The following is a 16,882-nucleotide window of genomic DNA, read 5'->3' as shown; positions in this document are numbered from 1 at the left end:
ACGATTGTGTAATGTGTGTTTTTACAAATAGAGTCTCTGAAAAGTGTAACAGTATCATGTAGACACTATATCCAATTTAAACTCATCAATTTTCACATTTTACTGATTTATTTCCACTAGAATTTTAGGTCGAAAGTTGTTTTTATATGGTCCGAATTCAGGTGTGTATAAGTGGTTGCCTACATAGTTATGACAAAGCCTAAGATTTTCACTGTCTTGTAACTTAGCTTTTTTCCTAGAGAGTCTTTTACAGAAAAGTAGTACGCCCGCCCACCCACCCCCTCTTCATTCTGGTGACTACTCTTAATACTGTTAATCAGATAAATTGTTATTTTCCTTCTATAACTTAGTCGATCTACACCTTATATTTCAAGGGTTTTTTCTTCGTTTATACATATTACAAATCTATAAAACGTAGGTTAATGGCATATCAAATAAAAATACAAAAAATAGAATATGTAATAAGGAAAATATAAAACATAAACGTAAATAATCTAAACCAACCAACATTTTTAACACTTTGTTATTAATTCTTAAATTCTTTAAATTTAAACTGTTAATTTTTTCTTTTAAACAATAAATTTCGTCTTCTTTCAGTAGCAATAAATTTTGGTAGGACTTTCCTAAACACTCGATTTGTAAATTGTTTATCAGTGGATACCGAATTTTGAATCTTGATATTTTTTCAGTAATTGTGTTTTCTGGACTGATAATTTTAAAAGGAGCTTTATATTTGAAATCTTGAAATTTAAAATATTTCGGTACAGCGGTCTCTTTTAACTTTAACTCGTAGACGAAATCTTCTTGATCAAATTGTACCTTAAAGTATAATTTTAAAGATACATAAGAAAGGATTTTACAGAATAAGTTTATTTTTCGATTTCAATAATAAAATACTTAAAGTAACAAATGGTATTTGGTGTTGTTATAAATAGGTATATATTAAGAAAAAGAGGCCAAAATTAAGCCCCACCCACCCACCCCTATCTCGATTTTGATGAATTTTTTATTCGTTGTCACATCCATGGGCGGAGTTTAATTGCAAAATCCATATTTTTCTACAAAATTTACTATTTTATACATGTTCTAAGTTTTTATATAAAATTAATCACCGAAATGGGGGCGGATGGGTGGGCGGGGTTTATTATATGTTCTTCTGCAAAGTGGGAGTGGTCAGTAACTGATAGAAACTAGGCTATAAAAAACGCCAATCGTAACCTTTTTGTTGTACTATTTGTTATAAGATTTATTTCTTATTTCAGAGAAAAAAAATTAAAGAACGGGTGGGTGGGCGGGGCTAAGTTTAACCTTTTCCAATAGAGTCTTTCATAAACAAGCAATAGGCCCGCCCACCCACCCCCTCTTCATTTCTTTGTATAACACGATTACTTCAGAACATATTTCACATAGTAATTTCTCATAGAAAAATAAAGATTTTACAATAAGCTCCGCCCCTCGGCTTACGACAAATAAATCAGAATCGAGATAGGGCGGGTGGGCGGGGCTTATATTATGTCTTTTTTTCTTAATATACATAACCATCTTTTCAGAAACTTAAACCATGGTTAAAATGTTACATTTTTGAGTATGGAGCGGAGCCAAATTGTAAAATCGATATTTCGTTTTTTCCTAATTTTCCATTTTAAACATGTTTTAAATTTCATGTTGTGAAAACAAGCCTACACATTAAAACAAAAAGGCAAAATCTAGGTAGATAGAATATAGAATAATTCAAAAATTTTATAAATTAATTTTTAGATTCAGATTTAAATGCATCACCTCTCTTCAAGACAGGACAGATCTTAGATTCTTTCCGTTTTATAGAGAAAAAGACGAAAAAAAGGCGACACAAAATGACAAAAAAAGGCAGCAAAAACTAAAGACGACACAAAAACGGCACAGAAAAAAAAAAGGTAAATAAGAAGACAAAAGAAGGCAACAACAAAAACATCGAAAAAAGGGTCAAAAATCCGATAAAAACAAGGGTGATAAACGTGAAGTCCACATTTTGCCCTATATTACAGAAAATATTTAGCCCCGCCCACCCACCCATTCTACGTTTTATTGATTTAATTTAGCAAGGCTGGGAAAAACAATAAACAAGTTAAAATAATAATAAAAAAAGTAAACAAAATGGAAAATCTTCAAAAAAAGGAAACAAAAAAAAGGTGAAGAAATTGCGCCAGAAAAAATCAAAAAACGTGACAACACGGGACAAAAGAAGGCGATAAAAACAAGGGTGAGACACATGATAGCCACATTTGGCATTATATTTCAGAGAAATATTTAGCCCCGCCCACCCACCCATTCTAAATTTCATTGATTTCATTTAGCAGGGGTAAGAAAAACAATAAAACCGTTTAAAAAAAATAAAAAAGGGTAAACAAAATGGGAAAATTCAGAAAAAAAGGAAACAAAAAAAAAACGCGACAACTGAGGACAAAAGAAGGCAAAAAACTGATAACGAGCAATATAAAGGTGGCAAAAAAGGCGACAAAAAAAAACAAAAAAAAGGCAGGTGGGCCACCAAGAATACAAAAATTGCGTTTTTGTATTCTGCGAACCTCCCCCCTACATCAACAAAACATAAAATCAAAACATTCGTCCAAGTAATCCTGACATATTACTTCGCAAGGAAAAAAATGTGTAAAGAAATATTTTTCATGCAGTCGAAAGTCTTCGAAAAAATGTCGAAAAAAAAGCCAAAAAAAAGAAATATTTAGCCCCGCCTACCCACCCATTCTACATTTCTTTGAATTCATTCAGCAAGGGTAAGAAAAACAAAAAAGTTAAAAAATAAATAAAAAAGGGTAAACAAAATGGGAAAAATACAGAAAAAAGGGAACAAAAAAGATGAACAAATCGCGCCAGAAAAGATCAAAAAACGCTGATTTTTTTTCGGAGCACTTTAGAAAATTATCCGAAGTAATTTTTTGTTGTTTCTGACTTACAGTCGTCATTTTCGAGAACATTTCTTTGAAAATTCCAGGACTTTTCCGAAATCAACAATTTGAAACATGACCGTTGTTGGAATACTTACTATAAAATTCTTATTTTTAAATTGAAAATTTCGACAATCTTGGTCTGGACGCATCAATGTAACTCTAGTATTTTTTGTTGAATTTTTATGTAACTTTGGCAGAAGCCAATTTTTTCAATATTTTTACGCAATTTTTGATTTTTTCGGAACACTTTAGAAACTTACCCAAAGAAATTTTTCGTCGGATTTGACTTCCAGAAAGAATTTTTGGGTAACATTTTTTCGAAAATTCGAACAACTTTTTCAGAATCCTCAAAATGAAACTTGGTCATTTATGGAATAATTAAAAAATCTGATTTTGAAACTAACAATTTCAAAAATCTCGATCAAAACTTGTTTTCCAATCAGCTTGTCATCTATATCCCAAAATTTTTTATGGAATTTTAAGAAACTGCCGAAAGTTCAATTTTTCAATAGTTTTATGAAATTTTGTATCACTTTCTGAACAATTTCGAAAATTACCCCGATATATTTTCTTGGTTTTGACTTCCAACAGTTCATTTCAGCAATATTTTTTCGTAAATTCCACTTTCCCAGAATCAGCAAATTGACATATGGCCATTTTTGTGAAAATTAAAAAAAAATATTTTGAAACTGAGCTTTTCTAAAGTTTGATCCAGAACCATCAAAGGCTATGTTTTTATTTTTGGGCAACTTCGCCAAAAGCTCAATTTTTTAATAGTTTTGTGAAATAAAAAAAAAGAATGATGAATAAAAAAAAATCATTACAATTGGAATAGGGTGGGTGGGCGGGGCTTATGTTTGGCGTGTTTTCTTAATATACGTAGTCTTCTTTTCACAATAAGAAACTTAAAACATGCTTAAAATAGGAAATATGGATTTTGCAATTAGGCTCCGCCCCTCGGTCTGACAACGAATGAAAACTTCATCACGGTTAATCGACATTGAAGGGTGGGGCTTAATTCTTGACTTTGTTTTTTATTTAATATACATAGTATCTTTTGAGCAACACGATACTTAAAACTATTGTTTTACATGATAATTTCTTGCAGAGAAAGGATTTTAAGCTCCACCCTCTTGGCTCACGATGAATAAAAAAATCATCACAATTGAGATGATTTCCACATTTTGCCCTATATTTCAGAAAATATTTAGCCCCGCCCACCCACCCATTCTACATTTCATTGATTTCATTTAGCAGGGGTAAGAAAAACAATAATAAAGTTAAAAATAATAAAAAAAGGTAAACAAAATGGGAAAAATTCAGAAAAACGGAAACAAAAAAAACGATGAAGGAGTGGCTCTAGAAACAATCAATAAACGCGACAACTGAGGACAAAAGAAGGCAAAAAACTGATAAAGAGCAATATAAACGTGGCAAAAAAGGCGACAGAAAAAACAAAAAAAAATGGCAGGTGGGCCACCAAGAATACAAAAATTGCGTTTTTGCATTCTGCCATCTTCCCCCCAACATCAACAAAACATAAAATTAAAACATTCGTCCAAGTAATCCTGACATATTATTTCTCAAGTAAAAAAATGTGTAAAGGAATATTTTTCACGGAGTCGAAAGTCTTCCAAAAACTGTAGAAAAAAAAAGCCAAAAATCGGATAAAAACAAGGACACATGATATAATCGTCTTTTCAGAACAAAAAACTTAAAACAAGTTTAAAATGGTAAATTCTTCTAGACAAATATGGATTTTGCAATTACGTCCCGCCCCTCGGCTCGTTACGACAAATAAAAAAAATCATCAGAATCGAGGCAGGGCGGGTGGGCGGGCCTTATATTTTACCCTATTTTTTCTTACTATACGTAGCCATCTTTTCAGAAACCTAAAACATGGTTAAACGGTTCATTTTTGCAAGGAAATATGGATTTCGCAATTATGGGGCGGAGCCTAATTACCAAACTGATATTTCCTTATACAAATTTTCCATTTTAAACATGTTTTAAGTTCCATGTTGTGAAAAGAAGTCTACACATATTAAAACCCAAAGACAAAATGTAAACCCGCCCACACGCCCTGTCTCAATTGTGATGATTTTTTTTATTCGCTGTGAGCCAGAGGGGCGGAGCTTAACTGCAAAATACTTATTTCTTTACAAAAAATTAAAAACATGTTTTTGAGTATTGTGTTGTTCAAAGACTACTATGTATATTCAGAAAAAAAGGCAAAATATAAACACCACCCACCCACTCCATCTCAATTGTGATGATTTTTTTAGTCTTATAAACCTAAAACACGTTTAAAATGCTAAATCTTTGTAACGGAATATGGATTTTGCAATTAGGCTCCGCCCCTAGATCTGGCAACGATTAAAAACTTCAATACTATTTAGATTATATACATAGTATTCTTTGAGTAACACCATACTCAAAAACATGTCTTACATGGTAATTTCTTGTGGAGAAATATGAGGATTTTGCAATTAAATTCCGCACCTTTGACTTCTCGACGATTAAAAAAATCATCACAATTAAGATAAGGTGGGTGGGAGGGGCTTATATTTTGTCTCTTTTCTTGATATAAGTACGTCGTCGTCTTTTCAGAACAAAACACGTAAAGCAAGTTTAAAATGGTAAATTCCTCTAGACAAATATGGATTTTGCAATTACGTCCCGCCCCTCGGCTCGTTACGACAAATAAAAAAATCATCAGAATCGAGACAGGGCGGGTGGGCGGGGCTTATATTTTGCCTTTGTCTTTCTTAAAATACATAGCCATCTTTTCAGAAACTCAAAACATGGTTAAAATGCTACATTTTTACAAGGAAATATGGATTTTGCAATTATGGGGCGGAGCCTAATTGCCAAACTGATATTTCCTTATACAAATTTTCCATTTTAAACATGTTCTAAGTTTCATGTTGTGAAAAGAAGTCTACACATATTAAAACCAAAAGACAAAATGTAAGCTCGCCCACCCGCCTTGTGATGATTTTTTTTATTCACTGTGAACCAAATGGACGGAGCTTAACTGCAAAATACGTAGAAAAATAAAAATTTTACAATTAAGCTCCGCTCCTCGGCTTACGACGAATAAAAAAATCATCAGAATCGAGATAGGGCGGGTGGGCGGGGCTTATATTTTGCCTTTTTTCGTAATATACGAAGCCATCTTTTCACAACAAGAAACTTAAAACATGGATTTCGCAATTATGGAGCGGAGTTTAATTGCTTGTACAAATTTTCCATTTTAAACATATTTTAAATTTCATGTTGTGAAAAGAATTCTACACATATTAAAACAAAAAGGCAAAATGTAATGTAATTCTCAAATGAGATGATTTTTTTTATCTTCCGTCAACCGAGATACGAGTAATTTTGGCAAATGCCATACGCTCTAAGAAAATCAAAGGGCGGGAGGGCGGGGCCAATACTTGCTAAAATAAGACTGATTTTGCTAAATGGTTTTTTTTTGCTAAAGGTTTGTCGTCGTTTATCTACAATTTAAAAACCATACTGATGCTCTGATATATAACTTTTCACAACATGATAGATAGATAGAATTTAAACACATAGAATATATATTAATTCAAAAATTTTAGAAAAATTGGATAGGAAGAAAATCGGTCTGTAATTTTTAGATTCAGATTTAGATGCATCACCTCTCTTTAAGACAGGACAGATCTTAGATTCTTTCCGTTTTGTAGGGAAAAAGACGAAAAAAAGGCAACACAAAAATGCCAACAAAAACTAAAAAAAAGGCAGCAAAAATTAAAGATGACACAAAAACAGCAGAAAAAAAAGGTAAATAAGAAGACAAAAAAAGACAACAACAAAAAACGTGGAAAAAAGGGCCAAAAATCCGATAAAAACAAGAGCGACAAACATAATATCCACATTTTACCCTATATTTCAGATAAATATTTAGCCCCGCCCACCCACCCATTCTAAATTTCATTGATTTCATTTAGCGGGGGTAAGAAAAACAATAAAAAAGTTAAAAAAAAGGGTTAACAGAAAAGGGAACAAAAAAAAAACGATGAAGAAATCGCTCCAGAAAAAATCAAGAAACGCGACAACTGAGGACAAAAGAAGGCGACAAAAAAATCCAAAAAAAAGCAGGTAAGGCACCAAGAATAGAAAAATTGCGTTTTTGTATTCTGCGATCTTCCCTCCAACATCAAAAAAACATAAAATTAAAACATTCGTCCAAGTAATCCTAGAGCTTAACTGCAAAATACTTATTTCTTTACAAAAAATTAAAAACATGTTTTTGAGTATGGTGTCACAAAGAATACTATGTATACATATTCAGAAAAAAAGTCTAAATTTTTGTAAGGGAATATGGATTTTGCAATTAGGCTCCGCCCCTAGGTCTGGCAAAGAATGAAAACTTCATTAATATTTAGATCAGGGAAGGTATAGGTGGGTCTTAATCTTTGGCTTTAATTGTTTCTTAATATACACGTATTCATTAAATAACACGATACTCAAAAACATGTCTTACGTGGTAATTTCTTGTTGAGAAATAATAAGGATTTTGCAATTAAACTTCGCCTTTTCGGCTCTCGACGATTAAAAAAAAATCATCACAATTGAGAGAGGGCGGGGCTTATATTGTGCCTCTTTTCTTAGTACACGTAATCCTCTTTTCAAAACAAAAAACTTAAAACAACTTTAAAATGATAAATTCTTCTAGACAAATATGGATTTTGCAATTACGTCCCGCCCCTCGGCTCGTTACGACAAATAAAAAAAATCATCAGAATCGAGATAGGGCGGGTGGGCGGGGCTTATATTTTGCCTTTGTCTTTCTTAAAATACATAGCCATCTTTTCAGAAACTCAAAACATTGTTAAAATGCTACATTTTTGCAAGGAAATATGAATTTTGCAATTATGAGGTGGAGCCTAATTGCAAAATCGATATTTCCGTATATAAATTTTCCATTTTAAACATGTTTTAAATTTCATGTTGTGAAAAGAAGTCTACACATATTTAAATCAAAAGACAAAATGTAAGCCCACCCACCCGCCCTGTCTCAATTGTGATGATTTTTTTTTATTCGCTGTGAACCAAAAGGGCGGAGCTTAATTGCAAAATACTTATTTCTTTACAAGAAATTGAAACATGTTTTTGAGTATGGTGTTGTTCAAAGAATATTATGATTGTTAAGATAAAACGGCAAAATATAAACCCCGCCCACCCACCCCATCTCGATTGCGATGATTTTTTTTATTCTTAGAATCCTAAGACACGTTTAAAATGGTAAATTTGTATAGGGAAATATCGATTTTGCAATAACGCTCCGCCCCTCGGTCTGTCAACGAATGAGAAATTCATCACGGTTGAGATCGAGACGGATGGGTGGGGCTTCTCTATTGGTTTTCTTTTTTAATTAATACATTTAGTTTTCTTTATATAACACGAGTACTTAAGCACATATTTCACATGATAATTTCTCGTAGAAAAATAAGGATTTTACAATTAAGTTCCACCCCTCGGATTACGACGAATAAAAAATATCACAATCGAGATAGGGCGGGTGGGCGGGGCTTATATTTTGCCTTTATTTTTCTTAATATAAATAGCCATCTTTTCAGAAACTCAAAACATGGTTAAAATGGTACATTTTTCAAGGAAATATCGATATTTCCTTATATAAATTTTCCATTTTAAACATGTTTTAAATTTCATGTTGTGAAAAGAAGCCTACACATATAAAAACAAAAAGACAAAATATAAGCCCGCCCACCCGCCCTATTTGAATTGTGAGGATTTTTTTTATTCGCCGTCAACCAAGGGGGTGGAGTGTAATTGCAAAATCGATATTTCCATATACAAATTTACCATTTTAAAAGTGTCTTAAGATTCTAAGAATAAAAAATATACATAGTAGTCTTTGAACAACACAATAGTCAAAAACATGTTTTTAATTTCTCGTAGAGAAATAAGGATTTTGCAGTAAGCTCCGCCCCCTTGGCTCGCGACGAATAAAAAAAATCATAACAATTGAGATACGGTGGGTGGGCGGGGCTACATTTTGCCTTCTTTTTCTGAATATGTGGAGACTTATTTCGACAACAGAAAACTTAAAACATGTCCTAAATGGTAAATTTTTGTGGTAATCAACTTAAATCCGCCACTTTTCTTCTGCAACCGTTTTAAAGACGATAAAAGTTGAACACCAGTCTTTATAAATGACAATTTTGAGCTCTAAAAGCGGGAACAACAACTCCAGCGGGAATTTCAACATCAACTGCAAGTTTATAAATCCCACATTATGAGAAAGAAAATAACCAAATCCCATTAAAATATCTAATAATTAACCGTAGTTTTTCACATACCTTAGCCAATCTGACAATTTTCAAAATTTCTGATTCTTTCACGCTTTTGTTTGATATTAATTTTACAATTCTGTCTCGATCATCCAAAATCTTTGAAAAAATTTTGCGCATACAAATGCGCATATTTTGACAAATATTTGTGCATATAAATCCGCTCTTTAGTAATTAGAAGGATCACTCGATGACAACTGTTCCCTCAGGCACATTTTTGTTTCTTTAGAAAGTACCGAAAACATAAAAATACGCCACTTTAATGAAACTTCTGTAACAAAAATAACAAGAAAAATATCTGTGTTTCAATTAAATTTTTTTGTCCAGCAAGAATCTGCAAACGCATTTACCGCTCGTTTTACTGGTTGCCTACCACCCAAATTGCAATCACCTCCAACCCACCACAAACATTATTTACACCTAAAACACGAACCCGACGACATCCAACTATGCAGATGCACCATCAAGTCTAGCTTTTGTTCAAACACACACCTGAGATGAATAACTTGACCTCGTCGGTCTAATTTGTGATTACATTACGACTTCACAAGGCAACTATTTAACATAAATTAAATCAAACGGGTTTCCTAGTTAAGTATCGACGAAAACATAAACCAACACCGCGTAATTCTCGACCCGAAACACATCGAAAACCAATTCCCGAAGCCAGCGATTTCCAACATTGTCAAAAAAGCAAACCCCTAACTTCGGAGGTCCCGCCAATATTCGGAGCACGTCCACGTTTAAAATGTCACGTGTGACGCCGACAAAGCGAATGCCTAGTATTCACAAAAAGTTACTCATTTGCCATTTTGTTTATTGCTTGTTTAATATTCCGACAAAACAATGTAAATATTTTGCTCACGTTTCCACTAATAATAGACCCAAATTTGCGATAGGTAATCTGAAGCTAGCGCAATAAATATTAATTACATTACGTTATTATATAGAGTGACTGAAACAAAAATATCAATGTGACAAAATATAATTTGATGACAATCAGTCCGTTATTATTCATAGGGAAATTTGTGTGGTGCCAACATAATTCATAATTTTAATTATTTGTTTAATCACAATTTAGCAACTGCAAGCCACACTGTCAGAATTTTAATACCGAACTAGTTGTTTCTTGATTGAATGACAACCATGACAATAGCAAGCCGAATTTTTCATTCATAAGACAGAAAGTATTAGTGATTTCTTAATTGCCAAACAGGTTACATTATGTTGTCACTATAATCAATTAAATGTCACATTGGCACGTCTGAATGACATTTACGTCAAAAATGTCAATTAAACGCCTGTTGGAGGGCAGACATACCAACTGAGTCGTAAAATCCAACTATGATTTTCGTTTTTTAAAACACCCGGTACACAGTGATAACTAAAACAAAATTTACTCTTCCATTCTGTATGGTTTTGCATTATAATTGATAATATTTGAGTTCGTTTAAATTTCGTTATAGATTTCTAGTTATGCAACCACCAATACTCGCTTCTAATTTGCATTAATTTAATTATCGCCGCAACCGCCGGCGGCTGTTTTCTTTGTATAATAACCGCTCGCATGCCGTCGCATTTTATCTAATCGTGCGGCGGCGGCGTTCCGCCTCGGCCAGTGGCGTCGCCGGAGGGGCGGGCCGGCGCTTTTCCAGGAATTCGGGGAAAGTCTCGCACAAAGAGAAATCTGGTCGCCAATGTCCCGGTGTAAACCGGGCGGGTGGGTGGGCGTGAATCTGGCTTCTCCTCGATCGTGAGCCGAGATGACTTAACAAGATACAGCGGGTGGAATTCCTGAAGCTCCGTCTCCGTCGCACCCATTACCCACACCATCTCCGTCTCAAGCTCATTATCTCACCTTCGTCTACCTACCCATTGAGTCTCTGGAACAACTGCCAAACTCGCCGGGCCCGGTCCACTTTACACGGACACGCACCTCGCGCGATTCTACCTCTTGGACAAATATTTACATACCAGACTAACTACTAGCCTTCATTTGTAATCATCTACGTAGTTAACACCACCCGAAATTACGGAAAAACGGACTACCTGTCACCGGCTCGCATGATTTTTGCGCCGTCAAGAGCGCAACAATCCGCGTACCGCTCGTGGAAACGTGGACGGCGCTAATTGGACGCGACGCGATGCTCTTTTTTGGTGAAAACGCGCGTCGTTTGAGATCGGCGTGAGACCTTGGAGGTGAAGGTAAAAAACAAAAATTTCTAACAACAATGGAAACAAGTCTAGACGCTGTAAACACTGATCGGAAGCGGCTTCTATGGAGGCTGTACGAAAATGCTTCTTCATTCAATTTCATCACGAGTGGAGTGAATGTTAGAGTCATCGGGTTTGGAAGGTTGAGTTGAAGAGGTAAACGCGTGGTATTGCTTTATATTATGTCAGCGGCTGCATGCATAATCATAAATAACTTGTAATTAAAAAAAGATAAATATGCATAAATCTACAGGTATGTTTAATTTTGTGTTTACGTTTTTATTCGGTGATTTGTAGTTTTTAATTTCGTGCAGGTGAAGTACTTTCGAAGCGATGATGGCAACGCAATAATTAATAATAAACTCAATGTGAATAAAATCATTATGAAACACTGTTACCAACTACAGTTTTAAATCAGAGCCAACGCCAAATCGCTTGTTTTTTGACTATGTGTGTTATGAATATCATGTACGCTAGCCTTTTAAACCTTTCTTTTTCAGTGGTATTCTCATAGAAATATGCAGAAAAGAGTCTCAGCGAAGTTGTTTGGGTTCTGTTGTAAGAATAAATCTCTAGACTTTAAAAAACACATCTTTAGAATACGAGCACAGCGAGCACGTTTAGATTGCTAGACTCTCGCCAACTGAATTGAGAAGTCCACAACTTGTAAAACTGACAAATCTAACAATCGAGAAGTCGAAATCGAGAAATTAAAAATCAGAAAATTGAGAATTCAAAAATTTTAAAAATCGAAAGATTAAAACATCAAAAAATTGAAAAACCGAAAAAGTAAAAAATGAAGAAATTCAAAAATTTAGAAATCGAAGTCGAAAAACTGAAAATCAAACATTCGAAAATTCGAAAAATTGAATGATTAAAAAACTGAAAAATCGAAACCCTGAAAAGCCGAGAAGTCGAGAAATGGGTGAAACAAAAATCGGTTAATTGAGAAACTGAAAAACAGAAAAATTGAAAATGTAGAGAAGTCAGAAATTGAAAAATTAAAAAATCGAAAAAAGTGTCGGAAAAAATGAAAAATCGTAAAACTGAAACATCGGAAAACTGAGAAATCGAAAAACGAAACAATCGAAAAATTGAAAATTTGAACAAATTGAAAAATCGCAGCACTGAAGTATCGAAAGATTGAAAAATCGAAATTTGAGAAATCGAAAACTGAAAAATCAAAGAACTGAAAAACAGAAAAATGAATAATTTTAAAAATCGAAAGATTGAAAAATGAAAAATTCAAAAGTCGAAAAATTGCGAAATCGGAAAACTGAAAAGTTAAAAACTGAAACATTTAATTGAAAAAATCGAGAAACAGAAAAATCGCAAAATCAAGTTTTAAAAAACGAAAAATTGAAAAACCAAAAAATGGAGAAGTCCAAAAATTGAAAATTTTAAAAATTGAAAAATTAAAATATCGAAAAACTAAAAAATCTTAAATTTAAAAATCGAGAACTCGAAAAGTCAAAAACTTCAAAAAATTGAAAAATCTCAAAACTGAAACATCGAAAAACTGGATGTTCGAAAAATTCAAAAATCGGGAAATCGAAGTGGAAAAATCGAAAAATTGAAAATAAAAAAACTGAAATGTTGAAAAATTGATGAATCGTAAACCTGAAACATCGGAAAATTGAAAATCGAAAAACGAATGAATTGAAAAATAGAAAATTTCAAGAATCTAAAAATTGAAGAACCGAAAAATTGAAAAATACCAAATTTGAAATTCCGAAGAACGTAAAAATTGAAAAATAAAAAGTTTTTAAAATGGAAAGATTGAGATATCGATAAATCAAATCATAAAAAAACCGAGATATTGAAATAGGCCAAAATCGGAAAGTTGGAAAGTTAAAAATTGAAAAATATTTAATAAAAAAAAATCGAGAAATCGAAAAATCAAAAACCTGAAAAGTCGAAAAATCGAGAAATGGGAAAACAAAATAATCGAGAAATCAAATTTTAAAAATCAGAAAATTGAAACACCGAAAAATCGAAGTCTAAAAGCCAAAAATTTTAAAAATTTAAAAATTAAAGTATAGAAAATTGAAAAATTACTAAATCAAAACATAAAAAAAATGAAAAAATTAAAGATCTGAAATTTAAAAATCGAAGAACTAAAAATGGAGTAATTGAAAAATCAAAAATTTTAAATATCGAAGGATTGAGACATCGAGAAATCGAATCATCAAAAGATTAAGAAATTAAGAAATCGAAAAGCCGACAAATCGAAAAATTGAGAACTCGAAATAGGCCAAAATCCGAAAATTGGAAAGTGAAAAATCGAAAAAATTAAGATAAAAAAATCGCAACTCGAAAAGTTCTTAATAAACCGAAAAATCGAGAACTCAAAAAAATCAAAAATTTTAACAATTCAAAAATCGAAATATAAAAAAATTAAAAAATCAAAGATCTGAAATTTAAAAATCATAGAAGTAAAAATGGAGAAATCGAAAAATAAAAAATTTTAAAAATCGAAAGTTTAAGACATCGAGAAATCGAATCATCAAAAGATTGAGAAATCGCAAAGTAGAAAAATCGAAAAATTGAGAAATCGAAACTACAAAATTCGAAAATTGGAAAGTGGAAAATTGAAAAAATAAACATAAAAAAAAATTGCACTCTCGAAGACTCCTCGATAAATTGAGAAACTGAAAAATTGAAAAATCGAAAAATCATGTTTTAAAAATCGAAAAATTGAAAAACCGAAAAATGGAGAAATCAAAAAATTTTAAATTATAAAAATTGAAAAATAAAAGTACCTACCAAGAAATTGAAAAATCATTAAGTCGAATTATCAAAAATCCGAAAAAAAACTGTAATTTAAAATTCCAAAAATTGAAAAAACAAAAAGTAAACACTGAGAAATCGAAAAGTCGAAAAACTGAAAAATTGAAGAATCGAAATGTTGAAAAATCTCAAAACTGAAATATGGAAAAATTGAGAAATTGAAGAAAAATTGGAGAATCAAAAAATTTTAAAATCCCAAAACTGAAACATCGAAAAATTTACAAATCGAGAAATCGAAGTAGAAAAATCGAAAAATTAAGTCTAGAAATCGATAAAAGGAAAAGTCAAAAAATCGAGAAATCAAGTTTTAAAAATCGAAAAATTGAATAAACGAAAAATCGAGAAAAAAAAATCAGAAAATTAAAAAATTAAAAGATTAAAATATAGGAAACTGAAACATCGCTAAATCGAAACATAAGAAAATGAAAAAATTATAAAACTGAAATTTAAAAATCGAAGAAGTAAAAATGGAGAAATCGAAAAACCAAAAAAATTTTAAAAATCAAAAGATTAAGAAGACATCAAGAAATCGAATCATCAAAAGATTGAGAAATTCAAAATTCGAAAAGTCGAAAAATCCAAAAATTGAAAAACCGAAAAATGGAGAAATCGGAAATTCTAAAATTATAAAAACTGAAACATTAAAGTATCGAAAAAATTGAAAAATCAGTAAATTGCAATATCAAAAAACCCAAAAAATAAAAATCTGAAATTTAAAATTCGAAAAATTGAAAATCAAAAAGTAAAGATCGAGAAACCAGAAAGTCGAAAAATCGAAAAATTGAAGAATCGAAATATTGAAAAATCTCAAAGTTGAAATATCAAAAAATGGAAGAAATCGAAAAACTGAAAACTTATGAACGTTAAAAATTGTAAAATTGAAAAATCGAGAAATCAAGTTTTAAAAATCAAAAAATTGAAAAATCGGAGAAGCAAAAATCGAGAAATCAAAAACTCAAAAAATTGAAACATGGAAGAAAACTTGAAGAATCAAAAAATTGAAAAATCCCAAAACTGAAGTCTCGAAAAATTGAAAAATGGAAGGAAAATTGAAGAATCGAAAAACCGAAAAATCCCAAAACTGAAACATCAAAAAATTGAGAAAACGAAAAATTAAAAATTGTGTAATTGAAAAATTGAAAATCTATAAACGTCAAAAATGGAAAAAGGGAAAAATCGAGATATCAAGCTGCAAAAATCGAAAATTGAACAACCGAAAATCGAGAAATCGAAAAATCTAAAATTCTAAAAATTGAATAATCCATAAATCGAACAAAAAAAAAAGAAAAAGTAAAAAATTTTAAATTTAAAAATCAAAAACTTGAAAAACCGGAGAAGTAAAAATCGAGAAATCGAAAAGTCAAAAACTCGAGAAATTGAAGAATCGAAATATTGAAAAACCTCAAAACTGAAATATCGAAAAATTAAAAAATCAAAAATTTGAAAAACTCTGAAACTGAAACCTCGAAAATTTGAAAAATGGATGAATAATTGAAAAATACAAAAGCTGAAACATAAAAAAATTGAGAAAACGAAAAATTGAAAAATCGAGAAATCAAAGTGGCAAAATCGAAGTTGAAATATCAAAAATTTTAAAAATCGAAAAATTGAAAAATCAAAAACCTAAAAAATGGAAAAATCTAAAAGTCAAGAAATCGAGAAATGCGGAAATCAAAAAATTGGTTAAAAAATTAAAATATGTAAAATTCGGAAAACTGAAAACGAGAAATCGAAAAATTAAAACTTTTTAAACTTGAAAAATCAGTGAATCACAGCAAAAAATATCGAAAAAATAAAAAATTTGAAATTCAAAAATCAAAATATTGAAAAATCTTAAAGCTGAAGTATCGAAAATTGAAGAATTGAAAAATTGAAAAATCCCAAAACTGAAACATCAAAAAATTGAGAAATCGAAAAATTAAAAAAACGAGGAGTCAAAATTACAAAATCGAAAATTTGAAAAATCGAAAACCTGAAAAAAGAAAACTTTAAAAGTCAAATAACTGTGAAATGCGAAAATCAAAAAATCTATTAAAAAATCAAAAAAATTAAAAATCGGAAAACTGTGATATCACAAAATTGTGAAATCGAAAAATTCCAAAACTGAAATATCTAACAATTTTGAAATAGAAAGTTGACACATCAAAAAACCCTCATATCTACAATTTTGATTTTTTTCCAAAAATGTCAATCTGTGGATAAAAACTCAACGCTATTTTGTAAAATTTAAATAACATTTGCTATTGTAAAATTTGGAGATGACGCTATTTTAGTTTAGTTTACTTTCGGAGATTATCTGTCTAATAAAAAAAAAAAAAATTCTCCAATGAATAGTATTTTATCGTTGGCTAATAATGTAGGTTCTGAACTTAATTTTACAGGGTCCAAATTTATGAGTTTCAAACGTTATTGTAAGGCCCTTTGTATGGGTGTCTAATTATAATGTAATGCTTTTTTTTTTGGCGTGAATAAACATTATTATTATTATTATTAATAAAAATCCGGACAGACGGCAGACAGACAGATAGACGGAAACGGAGACCCATTTTTGACAATATTCTGTATATCTATGCTTAATTAGTAATCTTG

Source organism: Zophobas morio, unplaced genomic scaffold (genome assembly GCF_036711695.1).
Source record: "Zophobas morio isolate AGI-343-1 ecotype UQ-CSIRO unplaced genomic scaffold, CSIRO_AGI_Zmor_V1 ptg000020l, whole genome shotgun sequence".
Classification (NCBI taxonomy): Eukaryota; Metazoa; Arthropoda; class Insecta; order Coleoptera; family Tenebrionidae; genus Zophobas; species Zophobas morio.
This window is presented reverse-complemented; position numbering follows the sequence as displayed.